This window comes from Leopardus geoffroyi, chromosome A1 (genome assembly GCF_018350155.1).
Source record: "Leopardus geoffroyi isolate Oge1 chromosome A1, O.geoffroyi_Oge1_pat1.0, whole genome shotgun sequence".
Classification (NCBI taxonomy): domain Eukaryota; kingdom Metazoa; phylum Chordata; class Mammalia; order Carnivora; family Felidae; genus Leopardus; species Leopardus geoffroyi.
Window position 1 is genome coordinate 124,481,521 of NC_059326.1, and position 15,592 is coordinate 124,497,112.

At 41.7% G+C, this 15,592-nt stretch overlaps 1 protein-coding gene across 3 annotated transcripts in view; it reads right to left on the reverse strand.

The window, feature by feature from the left end:
- The window catches only part of ANKRD55 (ankyrin repeat domain 55), a 195,758-nt gene that overhangs the window by 142,933 nt on the left and 37,233 nt on the right, over window positions 1–15,592 (reverse strand). Inside the window, exon 1 of one of the 3 annotated variants that reach the window (XM_045493583.1) lies at window positions 6,971–7,184. The exons of the other annotated variants lie outside the window; for them this stretch is intronic. The gene's annotated coding sequence lies outside the window, so the exon portion shown is untranslated. Of the gene's footprint in view, window positions 1–6,970; window positions 7,185–15,592 lie in introns of those variants that run through there. 3 annotated transcript variants of the gene reach the window in all.

The window sequence follows — 15,592 nt, forward strand, 5'->3', positions numbered from 1 at the left end:
ACCAGCCAGGGAAGCTCCCTGAGCCTTGGTGTCTAGGTATGAATGGTGTTTGAAGTAGGGTCACCAGTAACAAGGCTATTGTGAGACAAAATTGAAAGCCTAAACTGTGGTTGCGGATGTAGAAAGAAGAGATCTAGCAGAAACAATTCAGATGAAGAATCTATAAGGATGAACTCTAAAAATTTTGTAAATAGTGACATGCCATAGAGAAAGGAATGGAAAAGAGGTTAGAAGTCATACACATTCCTGGGGCGCCTGGGTGGCGCAGTCGGTTAAGCGTCCGACTTCAGCCAGGTCATGATCTCGCGGTCCCTGAGTTCGAGCCCCGCATCGGGCTCTGTGCTGACCGCTCAGAGCCTGGAGCCTGTTTCCGATTCTGTGTCTCCCTCTCTCTCTGCCCCTCCCCTGTTCATGCTCTGTCTCTCTCTGTCCCAAAAATAAATAAACGTTGAAAAAAAAAAAAAAAAAAAAGAAGTCATACACATTCCATGATTTAGAAACAAGGTGGCTGGGATGATTGTGGGGCTACTATAGAAAATAGAGAAAATGGAAAATGGGCCCTGAAGTTTATTTGAACAGGAGTTGGGCACAAGACAGAATCCATTAGATTTGGAAATGGTGAGTGAAAGACCAATAAAAAATCCAAATGATGTCTATCAGGACATTTAAGAAAAGTGATTATAGCTTGAGAGAAGTCTGTGGGCTTGAGAGCTCCTGGCATCAAGGTCCTGTGGCAATAAATGACATCAGGGAAGGGAATGCAAAGGAAGAAGAGAGGCTGACTTGAGAAAGAAGTCTGAAGATGCCAATAGTTAAGTGACAGGCAAGGAAGAAGCATGTGAAAAAGCTAGAGAAGAGAAGCAGAGATGGATCAGTTTGGAAACCAGGGCAGCAAAGCGAATCCAGCAGTCTGGCATGCTGTTGGGAAGTCAAGCAGGGTACCCAGGGGAAAGATTGCTGAGCCTGGTTGGCATCAAAGAAAGGCAGTGCTTCCTGACGTTGAGAGGCACATTGGCCCAATTTCAGAGATTAGGGAGTAAGTAAGTCCTGGGAGAGTAGAGAAGAGAATCTCTCTCCCCCATGCCTCAGGGAGAAGCAGGAACTCCTGTGGATGGAGTTGATTGGAAGGGAGGGGCATGGATAGGACACAGGGGTAGGCAATCAAAAGCAAAATACTGACTGACTGGGCACCCCAAAGCTTTGCAGCAAGCTTAGAAAAGCAAGTGCTCTAAAGGCCACAGATGATGACAAACTTCTTTGTCATGAAGCTAGAGGAGCTACGTTGATAAGGCCCCTTTAAATGCTGGTGATACTGTGAATGTCCCTCAGAGACCACAGGGAAAATGGTCCCACAGTCAATTATCATTGCGGCACTCTGTACTAGTCAGGGAATTTGGCGGGTACTTGGGTGTTGTGTTCCAGCTCAGGATCTCTATTCTTCAGATTAAAGTCATTACAACTCTGTTTATTTTAGAAAAGATTAATAGTTCCCCCTCCTCATTTCTCAAGAACAGACTTTTGTCTGTCTGGAGTGAGTCATTAAATATATCCGTTCAACTGCTCTGGCTGCAAGATTACAGATATAAAATCATCTGATTTTGACAAAAAACAGCTGCAGCTTTTTGTATTATTTTGAGTCTACAATCACTTGTGGATAGAGACAGATAGGAAATGTTCCATGATAGTAAGAGTGATACGAGCCTTCTACCCTATCGTAATCTTCCCAAGACCCTCTAACTTGTCACCTTCACCAAGATGTCTCTCAGTTAATTCATGTCACATCAATTTAACTCAACTCTCCCAACTCTCCCAACTCTCACAGGCGACTCCCATGAATAATGTGGAATATAAAAGATGAACAAGAAGGAATACTTATGCTCTGGAATTTTATAGTCTATATGGTGAATTAAACAAAAACCACCTAGAACTAAGACTGGTTGTGGTAACTGTTGTGGTAGAGGTGTTTGAAGAAAGGGAGCTTTGAAAGGCAAGCTTGGACCTCAGGCAAGACTTTCTGGAGGAGATAGTATTGGAGCTGATCTTGAAGGGCCTTGATGTGTGTGTGTGTGTGTGTGTGTGTGTGTGTGTGTGTGTGTGTGTTGTGCACAGGTGTACAGGGTTAACTAGGAGGAAAGTGAAACATTCCAGGAAAAGATTCTTTTTAAATTTTTTTCACATTTATTTATTTTTGAGAGAGACAGAGCATGAGCAGGGGAGGGGCAGAGAGAGAGGTAGACACAGAATCCGAAGCACGCTCCAGGCTCTGAGCTGTCAGTGCAGAGCCTGATGTGGGGCTTAAACCCACAGACCGCAAGATCATGACCTGAGCCGAAGTCAGACTGAGCTAACTGACTGAGCCACCCAGGCTCCCCTCCAGGAAAAGATATTTTAAAACACGTGGAGACACAGAATTGTAGTGCATGGGTAATATGTGGGAAAATCAGAGTTGGAGGGGATTTTAGGCCCAGATGTTCGCAAACTTTGATGTGTGTTAAATCCACCTGGGCAGCCTGTGAAAAATTCAATAGCCTAAGCCTCACCCTTGGATTTTATGAGCTAGGCTCCCAGGACTTGGAGGTGTTCATGATTAACCAGGGTCACACAGCAGTTGGACCAGCTGGAGAACCTGTTTTCAGGGAAGAACAAGTTTTGGGTTTTTTTTGTTTTTTGGTTTTTTTTTAAAGGGACCTGAGGTGTAAGATTTGTGAAGGGAATTACAAGAGAAAAGACTAGAAAAGTAGGTTGAACTCAAGATTATGGATAGATTGGATGAAAGTCTAAGGAAATTAAAAGATTCCTACCAGCATACAAAGCCATTGAAAGCTTCAGAGGGATAAGTGACGTGGTCAAAGTAATCAGACGTGACCTAAGAACAAAAACTTATGGTTCAGCCTATTGACTGAAAGTGGAATTACAACTGGCTTCCAGGTTCTGAATCTTCCCAGCCAGCTCGGTCCTCTCACCCTCATCCGAAGCACATTCCTTTTAAGCTCATAAAAGCAGGGTTTTGTTTTCTGCTTACACAAATGATAAAACATCCATGAGGAGATATCACTTCATCAAGCATCTTCCAAAGCAGCTCATTAAACCCCAGGATGCAGAGTCAGTGGGAGGAATGCAAATATTCATCTAGCTCCTGACCCAAGGACAATACACACCAATCCCCCACCCCCACCCTGCTCTTCCAGTCTGCCCCATGGTACAGGCAGCAGCCCCAAGTCTACAATTGAGCATACAGGGAGAGTGTGGAGGGGTCACCACAGTGCTTCCCCATGACCAGAACAGCACATCTGGAGTCTGCTCTATAGATACTGGGCCTCTCAACAGCTTCATGAGCAGATGGAGAGCCAGATACTCAGAACCATGTTCTTCTTGGAGGGCTGGGGGCTGGGGGCCTAGGTCCTATCAAGGGATGCCATGCATACTGCAAGCTGAGGGGGAAGGACAGCAAACATTTGAAACCTTCACTGCCTTTAGCTCAACAGTTATTTATACCAGTTAACACTGGCCTTGGGAGGACAACTCCTGTGGCCTGGGCAGATGCCCAAGGCCCTTATCACCTGCTTTTGTGTACCTTCACCATTTGCAAAATTCCCCCGGCTGTTATCTCAACATCTGTTCTCCTGTTTGTCTTCTGGAGGATAAAATATAGTTTCCACTGAAAGATTAAACAAAGACATCCTAAATGGAAACACTCATAGGGGACTTAAGATTGTAATTAAAACGTTGGCAGAATACCACATACCAGAGAAACTGTCACCTTGCAACAAATATTGGGGTAAAATAACCCAGAATGAGGAAAATCTTTTTAAAGAACTAACTACATCATGTATATATAAGTCCGTCAGCATTTTGTATGAAAGGCAGAAGGTCAGAAGTAACATACCTTTCGCTTATACCGTGCTCAGAAACAGTGTTTCCCCCTAGGGATTCCATTGTTTTGTGTTATGCAGAATCTCCCTAGGCTGGAGGAAAGCCAGTGTTCCTAAATGTCAGCAGCACACCTCAGTTGTGGTTCAAGCTAAAAATGTCCTGAGAACCACTGCTGCAAATTTCAGGTGCATTGCAAAAATAATTTCCTTGGATCCATATAAACATTCAAAATATTAGTAACATCTTCACTTTTCAGATGATGAACTGAGACTCCAAATGGATTGCTGGTTTTTCACGTGGCTAGTGAGGGGTGCTGCTGGCTCTAAACCCCAGTGGACTGACTCTAAATTCAGGTCCTTTTCTAAAATATCGTGCTGCCTTTTAATGGACGTAGAGACTCAGACTTGATTTCAATCAACTATTATATTAAATGCATGCTACTGAATTGCTGTTGTTGTTATTCATATTTCTAACTGTCTTCTCAGGAGCATGGATCTTGTTACATAGAGGACACTTGGTTCCATGAGGTCACTGAGAGAAGGGTATAGGTAGGAATTAAGAGAAATGGGTTCGTTTGCTTAACAGAGGGAAAGGATCATGGATCTCGCAGGGACAATAAAGAAGGTTGGGAAACAGGAGAGAGAGGCATTGGGAACTTGCAAGGCTTGAGTTATGTGACATGACACATTCATGTACTCGGACCCACAAGTCCCAAGCCTTGAGTACAATGTATTATTCACAAAATGCTTACAGAGTGATTATATATATATATATATATATATATATATATATATAATGTCAATTACACCTGGGTTGACAGAGAATGATGCGGAGACAGCATACATGGTCCCAGAAGTCAGAGGTAGAAAAGTCCATGAGAGTGTAAGCTCCTCTCTGAATCAGCAGAACTCAAGGGCAAGGTTTGGGCTTTTCACAGATGTGGAACTAGAGCATTTACCCAGGCAACTGACACCATGGGGGCACCAGCTGACATATGAAGCATAGGTACCTCGAGTGAGGGCAGAAACATTGCTGGGTTCTAGAATAGTTTTCAGGTATTGCAGGGAGGAGAATCAATTTGTGTCAGAGATAACCCAGCTTGAAGCTCTCTCAAAGGTAATCTAAAGATTTGTCTCCTTATTTAAGATCCGCATAATATTTGAAGTAACTGATCATAATAGGATCATAACAGCAATTCTCTGAATAGAATTAAAAATGGTGAGTTTGGGATGTGATGGAGACTCAGAAATAAATGGCTTAAAGCCATATTCAGCTAGTGGCCCCAGAACTGTCACTTCTAGAAGCAGGGAGAAGCCAACCATTTCAGGTTATTATCTGTAATAAAGACAAGGTGGTTATATAACTCCAGATTTCCCTAAAATAATAAAACCACAGAAAGTGACTAAATCCATATATGGAATGAGGACCAAAGTTAAGCATAATTATCCAGTTAGGATTATTATACCTTAGGATTCTCGTATAAACATCCAGTTTGTTCTCAATAAAAATGTGGTGAAACCTGGCTTGTATTCCTTTGGACATACCAGTCTGTTCTTGTTTCATGCTGATCTGCTCTGGCTCGCTGCTTTCTTGTATTCAAGACCTTATTACTGCTTAGAAAAGGTTCTTTATCTTTGCATGTTCAGTAATCTTTATGTGAGAAGCAGGAGAGGGTGGCCCCTGGTTGCCTGCCCAGTGCTGCAGCCAGGAGTCTCAGTGAGCTTTGCACCTGAGTGCTGCCCCCCAGGGGATCTCTGCTGTATAGCTCTGCAGCCATTGGGAGCGTGCTCATCCACTCCAGGCCAATAGGCACCACCTCAAGGCCCCCAGTGGTGCAAAAAGTTCAGAGACTGGAATAAAAGAAAATCCAGTACGGGGCGCCTGGGTGGCGCAGTCGGTTAAGCGTCCGACTTCAGCCAGGTCATGATCTCGCAGTCTGTGAGTTCGAGCCCCGCGTCAGGCTCTGGGCTGATGGCTCAGAGCCTGGAGCCTGTTTCCGATTCTGTGTCTCCCTCTCTCTCTGCCCCTCCCCCGTTCATGCTCTGTCTCTCTCTGTCCCAAAAATAAAATAAAGGTTGAAAAAAAAGTTTAAAAAAAAAAAAAAAGAAAATCCAGTACTAGTGCCAAATTTTGTTACCTTTTTCTACCCTGAGGTTTCCAGAGGGGGTCTCTCAAATCCTCTCAAACCCTTGTGGTCCCAATCATCTTGTCTAACCTCTTCCACCAAGGCAAGCTTTGGCCTGACATATTCCAGACACAATTAGTCAGTGTTTGACTCTCATTCAAATAATAATAAAAAAAAATCAGACGGGAATTGTGTTATTTGAAGATGAACTTGATAGGCATGAAATCTCAAAAGAAATCCTTCAGGCATGAAGCCTAGGGTCTTCAGTGGGTCTCTCCCTGATTCCTGGGCAGTGCTTGCCTATCACAGCCAGCACAGAATGAGGGAACACTCTACCCAGCTTCCACCCTTTCCTCGGTGGCTCTGGATTTGCAACCTGTTCAGGATCCAGTGGCTTATAAGGAAATACACAGAAAAGGAGCACAATTATTGCTCAAAAAGGAAATTATCAGGTTCCCAGAATTTAAAGGGGTCCAGAAAATATCCCAGAAATCACAGTAACATGGTGTTTAGAGACAAGTGTTTAGAGACAAGGCCCCCACACAGTTATAACAACTGAGAACGGGGTATTTACAGAATGCTATCAGAATCCCAAAATACCAAGAAAAAAAAATACAACCTTAACCTAACATCTTTATCTAAATAAACCCTCGATGTCCATAAGTGAGTCCTTTCTGGACTCTGAAGCATGGATTTGAAATATGCATGGCACAGCAATCCACCCAAGCCAAACTGGACTTTTGGCAAATATGAATTTTTTCTGGTAAATGTTAATAGCCTCCAACCATTAGAAGTGAGAATGGGGGAGCTTATGTGTTCCATTCCCCACAGCCTTACTACCAGGAGTTGTATTATAATGAAAACAACTTTTAGACAATATTCTGACAACACCTAGACATTAGGTTTAAAAATAGTCTTAAAACTTCTCTGTAGCTGAGAAGTCCCACCCTTTACCCTTGGGCCCTCTCTTACCTGGATCTGCTGTTCAGTATTTCCAATAAAAAGGCTTAACTGAATTTGAGGCAAACATATTCTGATGGCAGGTGTGGCCAGCTTGGTGCTGTGTCAGGCACAGGGCACTCTGTGGCAGAGTGGAAGAACTGAGGGCCAATTAAGAGGTCTAGATCTCAAGTCTGAACCATTTGTAGTCAGCAAGCTGGGCTTGCTACGTGCTTCTACTTCATCCACAGAAGGGTGGTGGTTCCTTCCTGACACTACTAGCCAACCACCTATTTTGAATACTACTCATTTCACCAATTAAAAAACTATTTTAAACATCCCTAATGCTAATTGGTAAGCCTTCTCGTGCAGGTTTGGTTAATTGTATTTACAATGCCAAGTAACCATCTTGGAAGATGTTGATTCTGGCTAGGGTACTTCATATGCTGGTTAACCACTTCTACAGGGTAGCTCCCCAAGATATGGTATTTTAAAGGCTAGCTAACTGCAGTTAAGTTAGAGTTAACTGGTAAATACAATATGACACAATGTTCATATTAAAATACTAAACATCTTTTTAACGTTTATTTTTTATTTTTGAGAGAGAGAGAGCAGGGGAGGGAGAGAGAGGGAGACAGAGTCTGAAGCTGGCTCCAGGCTCCACACTGTCAACACAGAGCTTGACGTGGGGCTCAAACCCCCAACTGTAAGATCATGACCTGAGCCAAAGTCAGACGTTTAACTGAGCCACTGAGGCACCCCCATATTGAAATATTTTAAAGTAAAATGCCACACAGACAACATAACACATGAGAACAGTAAAAAGGCAAGGGAAGGTAAATGAGAGTTGGAAGCAAGGGAAGCAGTCTTGACTAACTGACTTTCTCCTTTGTTTATGAGAGTATGAATCCTACTTCAATAGGGTGCTGAGTTCCATGGAAGGACAGGCTCTCTTTGTTGGAGATTGGTTTATTTTATATGAAATAAATCTTAATTGGCTTCTTCCTAGAACTTTTTTATTTTAAAGATTAGAATTTCACTGGCCCAGAAATATCCAGAATAAATCAGACAACTGTACTCAGAGATTTAGAAAGAGAATTTGAGGGATGCCTGGGTGGCACCAGTTGAGCATTCTGACTTCAGCTCAGGTCATGATCTCAGGGTCTGTGAGTTTCAGCCCCACATCAGGCTTGCTGCTGTCAGCACAGAGCCCCATTTGCATCCTTGGTACTGCCCCCTCCCCCCGCCCCGTCTCTGCCCCTCCCTCGCTGACGCTATCTTAAAAATAAATATTAAAAGAAAAAAAAAGAAAGAAAGAGAATTCGAGGCAAGGGTCACAGAAATGAGTCTGTTTCAACCGATTCTGTATCTCCACTCTCCTCTGGTGCTTCTGAAAAGCAATCTAAAAAATTCTAGTAGAGAAACATCTAAAGGTGAAGAAGCATATTTCAAGTGTGTTATCAAAATTCCACTGATTAACAGGAAAATGTTATTGGTTGATCCGGGCTGAACGGTAAAACTTTATCAGTATTTTAAGACATTCACCCAAGTTGTAAACAATTTTTCTTGTTGCCTCAAATCCTTTGTACAGTGCCTCAAATCCCTTATAGAACGTGGAGTATAAATAAAAAACCTACATAGGCACATGTGTGTACACACACACACACTCTTCTAAATATCTCTTATACAGTCAACATCACTGATACTTTATTTTAATACAAGGTTTAAAATGAAAATCAGGCAATGAAAGTCTTAAAATAATTTCAAATTAAACCTTGTTAGTTTTGAAATTATGTATTCACCAAACACCAAGTGACCTAAACTTTTGAGATTAAATCTCTTTTATAGAATACAATTCAATGAGTTTTTCCCATTTTGACTCCTTTTTGGAAGAAGATAGGGTGGAAATTCATACAATAAAAACAAAATCACATAATTATAATAGCAAACAAATCAATGCCTCAATCTTATGAAATAGCTCAGCCAACCTACAAGACTTCATTTTGCTCGGCTTTCTTTCAGCAGCTTTGATCTCCTAGATGTTGTATGGCCTCTGAAAAATCGCAGAAATAAATCAAAACACAATTCAAAAGGTACCAAGGGCAAGAACAGTGATCGTATTTTTGGTTTCACTGAGCTAAGACACTAGTAGGTTTTGGCATTAATCTATCCGCTGGTGCCAGGATAGCTTTTTCAAGCATCAGGGTTTTTAAAGAAACAAACCCCAAGAGCCAGATGGTCAAGATATCCACATTTGATGTGCACGGCCTGCCTATAGGGAGGTCTGTGTGGAGTAAACTATTGCCCGAATGATACGGCAAAAGGGCCCCACAAAATCCCCGTCTTCAAAATATCTCCCTTATTACCCTGTAATGGGTACCCAAGCTTCTACCATTAAACATTTTATTTGTTGTATTTAAGATAGTGATTTTCTAACTCCTTTAAGCTGCCAAAACTCTTCTTATCCATTGATTTTATTCAGAGGTCTCATAAACAAAACATAAAAGCACAGATGCTGTAGTTGAAGGAGAAGACCCATTGGATCAGGCCCACACTCCTGAGACACATCTGCACACTGCTACAACTCACTGAAGCACATTTGAAAAACCAATGGGTTAAGACAGAGTTTCCCAACTGATGTGCACAGAAGAGTTATATAAGTTGAACATTATTGATCCCTTTGAGCCCTCCGTGGCCCACTGTCTCTCACTTTCATTTATCCCAGTGTGTGGAAAAAATATTGTATGTGCACTGGACATGAAAACAGGTTGGGGAGATCTAGGCAAAGACAGTGTGCTCCAAGAGAGGTTATAAAACTATATTAGTGCTGGTTATTAACACTTTAGCATGGACCTTCCCTCCCTCCCTCAAATTCTCAATGTAAAGAGAATATATATCAAGGAAATTAGGGAGATGAAGGAAAACCAGCACTCTTAGGAAAGAAAGAATTGAGTAGGAGGCCATAGAAGAATGCTGGAAGCAGGCTTCTGGATGACCTGGAAGCCAAAGGTATGACACTAAGACAAGGGAAAAGGACACTCTGAGGAATGGAGAGGGTCTGCCGTGAAGGCCTTATTTTGCTACCTGGTGAGGATAAGCCCTGCTCCCCAGTGTCAGCTCAGCCCATGTTGAGATCATGCACTCAAACACATATTTTATTTCTGAGAGATTTTCACAGTGGAAGTGCTCATTTGGGAGACCCATGTAAGTGGTTCGTTCACCTGGAGGAAGGCAGACTTGAGTTTTGAAAGGGTCAATGAGTAATTCCCAGTGGAGACCCGTCACAGAAGAAGACAGGCCCTGACAGCCTCCGACTGAAAAAACAAAGCTGCTTCCCACCTCCTCCCTCCCCAGCATCCTGTCCTCTTCCCTCATTTCTCAACTTCTTTTCCCATCGTTGTGACTCACGAGTGTCAGCCACTGGAGCAGCTCTCCATTTCGCAGCCCTCAGAGATCTCATTGTGAGCCCTTTCTTCTCATCCCCATCCACTTAATGTCGGGCACCAATCCAGACATGATCCCTTCTCCAAAGGCGCCCCCTGAGGTGCAGCTTCCTGGCAGGCACCTTCCACAGGCAAAAATGATTTGCTTCTGAGGACTGATTCGCCAGACGGACAATCTGAGGTTTATGGTTTTCCAGCAAGGGGTTTCACAAAACCTTGCCAATGCCCCTTTTGCCATTGGCCAATTCCCTTTCACTGGCTCTCCCTGCCTGTCATCTGCTTTGTCAGCCAAAACCCTTTTCATTTTTCTCAGCTTCATCTTGGACTCAGGCCTAGGAAGGCCTGTCAAGAAGATTCCTGACGTACGAAGTTTTAGGACTCTTCCACCACCATCCTGAGAGGCACCCCTTGTTCTTCACCTCTGTGTGTTTCAGAGGAGTGCATTCTTGTGTCTTACATAGAGCATATTTGACTGAAATTCCAAATGAATAATAGCACACATAATTATTTTCAAATGAGAATTAAAATCAAATGATGTGACAAAACGATGGAAACAGAATCCTCAAGAGAAATTTAGGGGAAGGGGAGAAACAAGAGGAAGTGAGACTAAAATACAGAATGTCCTTGTACAAAACTGAAAATCTTTGGGAGAATCAAAAACTACACCCAAAAAGGTGTAGTTGTTTAAGATTCAGGAGGCCTTGACTCTTGTCTGAATCCACTCGTCATCTAAGCCCTTCTTCTGAACACTCTGGGCCTGTCCCAAACGCACTTGCCTTTTTCTTCCCAAATTGCTCGTTATTTCTCAGCACGATCTCTCTGCGTCAGCAAAGTATACTTCTCGCTGCTGTTGCTCAAACACAACTTGCTGTATCCACCCGAAACACTTGCCAAGCATAGTTTTCTTCCCATGGAACAGGCCTGGCACCAATTTAGTTTTTGTTTGTCTAATTGAACACTTATTGAGGCTTACTAGGTGCCAAGCATGTTACATGCGTTATCTCATTTAATTTTCATAACAACCCTGTGAGATAGGCATCTTCCTATCCCCATTTGAAAATAAGGACACATGAGGAAACGAGCTGAGGAGGTTGAAGCCATTGGCTCAAGGACTGAGTGACAAGAACAGCATTCTGACCTAAGGTAGGTCTGACCAGAGAGCTCAAGCTCTGAACCACAGCACTCTCCCTCATTGGCTCCTCCTTTGCTCAATGAGTTTAATGTTTAATGAATTTAAAGTTTAAACTACTTTGAAATTTGGTACAGAAATGACCATCACTCTGTTGGCCTTGGAAAATACAACTTCCAAGCCCACTGCTGTTCAGATCAGCAGGAAAACCAATCTCTCTCTCTCTCTCTCTTTTTTTTTAAGCAGACACTAACCCTTTCCAGCTGCCAGACACTGGAAGAGGGAGGTAGCTGAAACCCAGGGGATCTGCAGAGAGTCTCTCTTTGCATGGCCAGGAGTGCATCCTGGCCTTGGCTTGAAGGCTGGTGGCTCTGTTTCCCATTCCCCAAGATTCAATGCAGAGCCCTCTCCAGGGATCTGCTGCAACAGTTCTTCGAGAGGAAATGAGGATAATCCCTTACCCTCCACCCTTTGGTGCTCCTCTTAGTCAAGAGATTTCCACACCAACCCTGGCCTGACTCGCAGTGAAACCGGCTTAGATTCACTCGGTCACATCCTGAGGCTCCAGTCTACCCTGTGGGGAACAGGTTCCTCTGCTGTTCTCCTTTCAACCAGCTGGCTCATACATAGCAGGACCAGCCCCTCCCTCTTGTCTCATTCTTCCCTCAAAGTAGTTTTGTTTCAGAGGCTTCCTTGCCTTTTTTGGTTTTGGGTGGTGGTTGTGGTCACCCACTGCCCCTTAGTTCACCTCAAGAGATTTCAGTAACTTTGAATTACAGGGAAGAGGGGTTGGGGCTTTAGTTCTTTCCCTCACAGAAGATCCCTAAAGTTCTCATGCTAATTTGCTCCCACCACTCTCAGACAAGTTCAAGTGCTTTTCAATATCTTTAAAAAAAATCAAACTTCACTGGGGCATCTGGGTGGCTCAGTCGGTTGAGCGAATGACTTGGTTTCAGCTCAGAATGTGATCTCATGGTTAGTGGGTTCAAGCCTCGCCTTGGGATCTGTACTAACAGCACGGAGCCTGCTTGGGATTCTCTCTCTCTTTCCTTCTCTCTCTGCCCCTCCCCCCACTTGCATGCATTCTCTCTCTCTCTCAAAATAAATAAACTTAAAAAAAAAGTAAAAAAAAATCAAGTTTCACCTCACCCTGCTATAATCAGAACTCAGTTCTCAGGGGAAGCCTAACTACTTCACTGCTCCTTTGCTTCTACCACTTAGCTCTTAGATTAATTTTGGTCCCACAAGCAACCTAAAGTTTGTGAACCCATCCAAGGCTGTTAGTACTCCTCAGAGCCCAATAATTGGTGTTCACTGACTAGGGCCCTGGAACAGTCTATGTCTTCCTTTTTTCCCTTTTCCTTTTCTTAGCAATGTTTGGAGCAAGGATGAGTCTATTATTGGCAAGGCTGTTTGGACTCTTCAAAGGAGAAATGTCAAAGGCAGGATCCTGTGGGGGTTGTAATTATTTTATTCTCAACCATCTTGCAGCCTTTCTGTACCAGACCTCTCATATGTAATATTATAATGTAGCTGAGTCATATTTCTAAGTATTTTATCTTCAACTGCATCCCCAAGGGACATAGGGAGCATAGACTAAAGACTCAGGATGAGCCTGGGAAGGTTCAGGGGCTTTAAAAAGAGCTGATGAGCATACATTTGGGAGAGATTCTCTTCCTTTTTCTGCTCTTCTTTCATCTGATCTCAGTTGGTGCCAGCCAGCTCCCAGCCTCCTGGCCCAGCTGCTGCCCTTGGCTGGATAAGTAGGGGCATTGTGTGGGGGAGGGGTATGTACTATTTCTCTTTAACCTCTGTATTCATCCTGCTTGATTACTATATACACCATGATAGGTTTTGCATTGCCAAGGCCAGAATGTATGAGGATGTTCCTTCCCCTTTGGGTATTCTATGTTTTGAACATAATACACTGTCAGGAGGAGGCACAGACAATAAAAGTCATTTATTTCTTAATTAACTTCTGTTGCCAGGCATTTTACATACAGTGTCTTATTTAATCTTCACAAAAACACTGCAAAGGGGATTTTATTCCATTTCTTTAGGAAATTAAAGATGAACAAGGATCATGGGCCATAGTAACATTTTTTCTAGATATGTCTCCTGAGGCAAGGGAAATAAAAGCAAAAATAAACTATTGAGATCACGTCAAAATAAAAAGTTTCTGCACAGTGAAGGAAATAATCTACAAAACTAAAAGGCAACCTACAAAATCAGAAAGGGTTATCCAATAAAAAGATAAAGAACTGATACAACTCAACACCCCCAAAACAAATAATCCAATTTAAAAAGTGGGCAGGAAACATGAACAGACATTTCTCCAAAGAAGATACACAGATGGCCAACAGATACATGAAAAGATGCTCAGCATCACTTATCATCAGGGAAATGTAAATAAAAACCATAATGAGATATCACCTCACACCTGTCAGAATGGCTAAAATCAAAAACACAAGAAAAAGCAATTGTTGATGAGGATGTGGAGAAAAAAGAACCTTCTTCCACTGCTGGTGGGAATACGAACTGGTAAAACCATGGTGGAACAGTATGGAGGTCCCTCAAAAAGTTAAAATAGAACTACTCAATGATCCAGTAATTACACTATTGGGTATTTCCTCCCCAAATGCAAAAACACTAGTTCAAAGAGATACATACACCCCTATGTTTATAGCAGCATTATTTGCAATAGCCAGATTATAGATATAGCCCTAGTGTCTATCAATAGATGAACGGATAAAGAAGATGTTTATATATATGGGTATATTTATGAGTGAATAATATTCCATTGTATATATGTATATGTGTGTAAATAATATTCCATTGTATATATGTATATATACATATATTATTAGTATATATGTATGTGTATATATTATAGTATGTATGTATATATAATATATAATTAGTATATATATTATATATATGGATTATGTTATATGATTATATATATATATGTACATGTATATATGTATATATATACACACACACACACACACACACACACAATGAAATATTATTCACTCATAAAAAAGAATGTAATCTTGCTATTTGCAACAATGTGTGCATGGAGCTAGAGAGTATAATACTAAGCAAAGTAAGTCAGTCAGAGAAAGACAAATACAATATTATTTCACTCATGTGTATAATTTAAGAAACAAATGAACAAAGGGAAAAAAAGAGAGAGAAAGAGACAAACCAAGAAATAGACTCCTAACTATAGAGAACAAACTGAGGGCAGGTGGGTGGGGCGATGGGTGAAATAGGTGATGGGGATTAAGGAGTGCACTTTCTGTGATGAGCACTGGGTGATGTATGGAATTGTTGAACCACTATATTGTACACCTGAAACTAATATAACACTGTATGTTAACTATATTGCAATTTAAAAAATTATTTTTAATTAAAAAAAGAAATTTTAAAAAAGGATGATTAAGGTGCACCAGTAAGTAGCTTAGCTAGCAAATGGTGGAGCAGGAATTTGAATCTGAAGTCCCACTGTCTTCCCACTGCTTGACTCTTCCTAGTAGGTGGTGGCTTCTCACCTGAGCTACAGCCTTCCCTTGGGCGAGTTAGCCGAGGCAAAGACAGCATGCTTCTCTATATGATTATCCTTTTTCAATCACAAAATATGAAAGAAGATAAATCTAAGTATTACGTACTATTACAATGTCACTTCAACGGATGACTAATTTTAAGGCAAAACTAAACACTTCCCAATGTAATTAATTCATTCTATTTATTGAAGTATGGTAACATCTCACACTTGAATAAATCCTGAATTTCTAACTCACTCTCAGATTTTCAGTTTTGAAACGTCTCCAGTTTCCCTTAATCACTAGAAAGTTCTGCAGCTTTGGTATCACCATCACACTGCCAGCATCTCTATAAGGGTTCTTCTAAAGTGATTAGAAGCAAGACAACTGTAAAAGTCAAAGCCTGTCTTTACACCTATTGAAAGTGAATCATCTAATTGGATTATTGTAAGGATTAAATGAGTTACTAGATTCAAAGTATTTAGACAGAAAGATCTCAGTTAATTTTAACTATTATTATCAATAATGTTTTCAG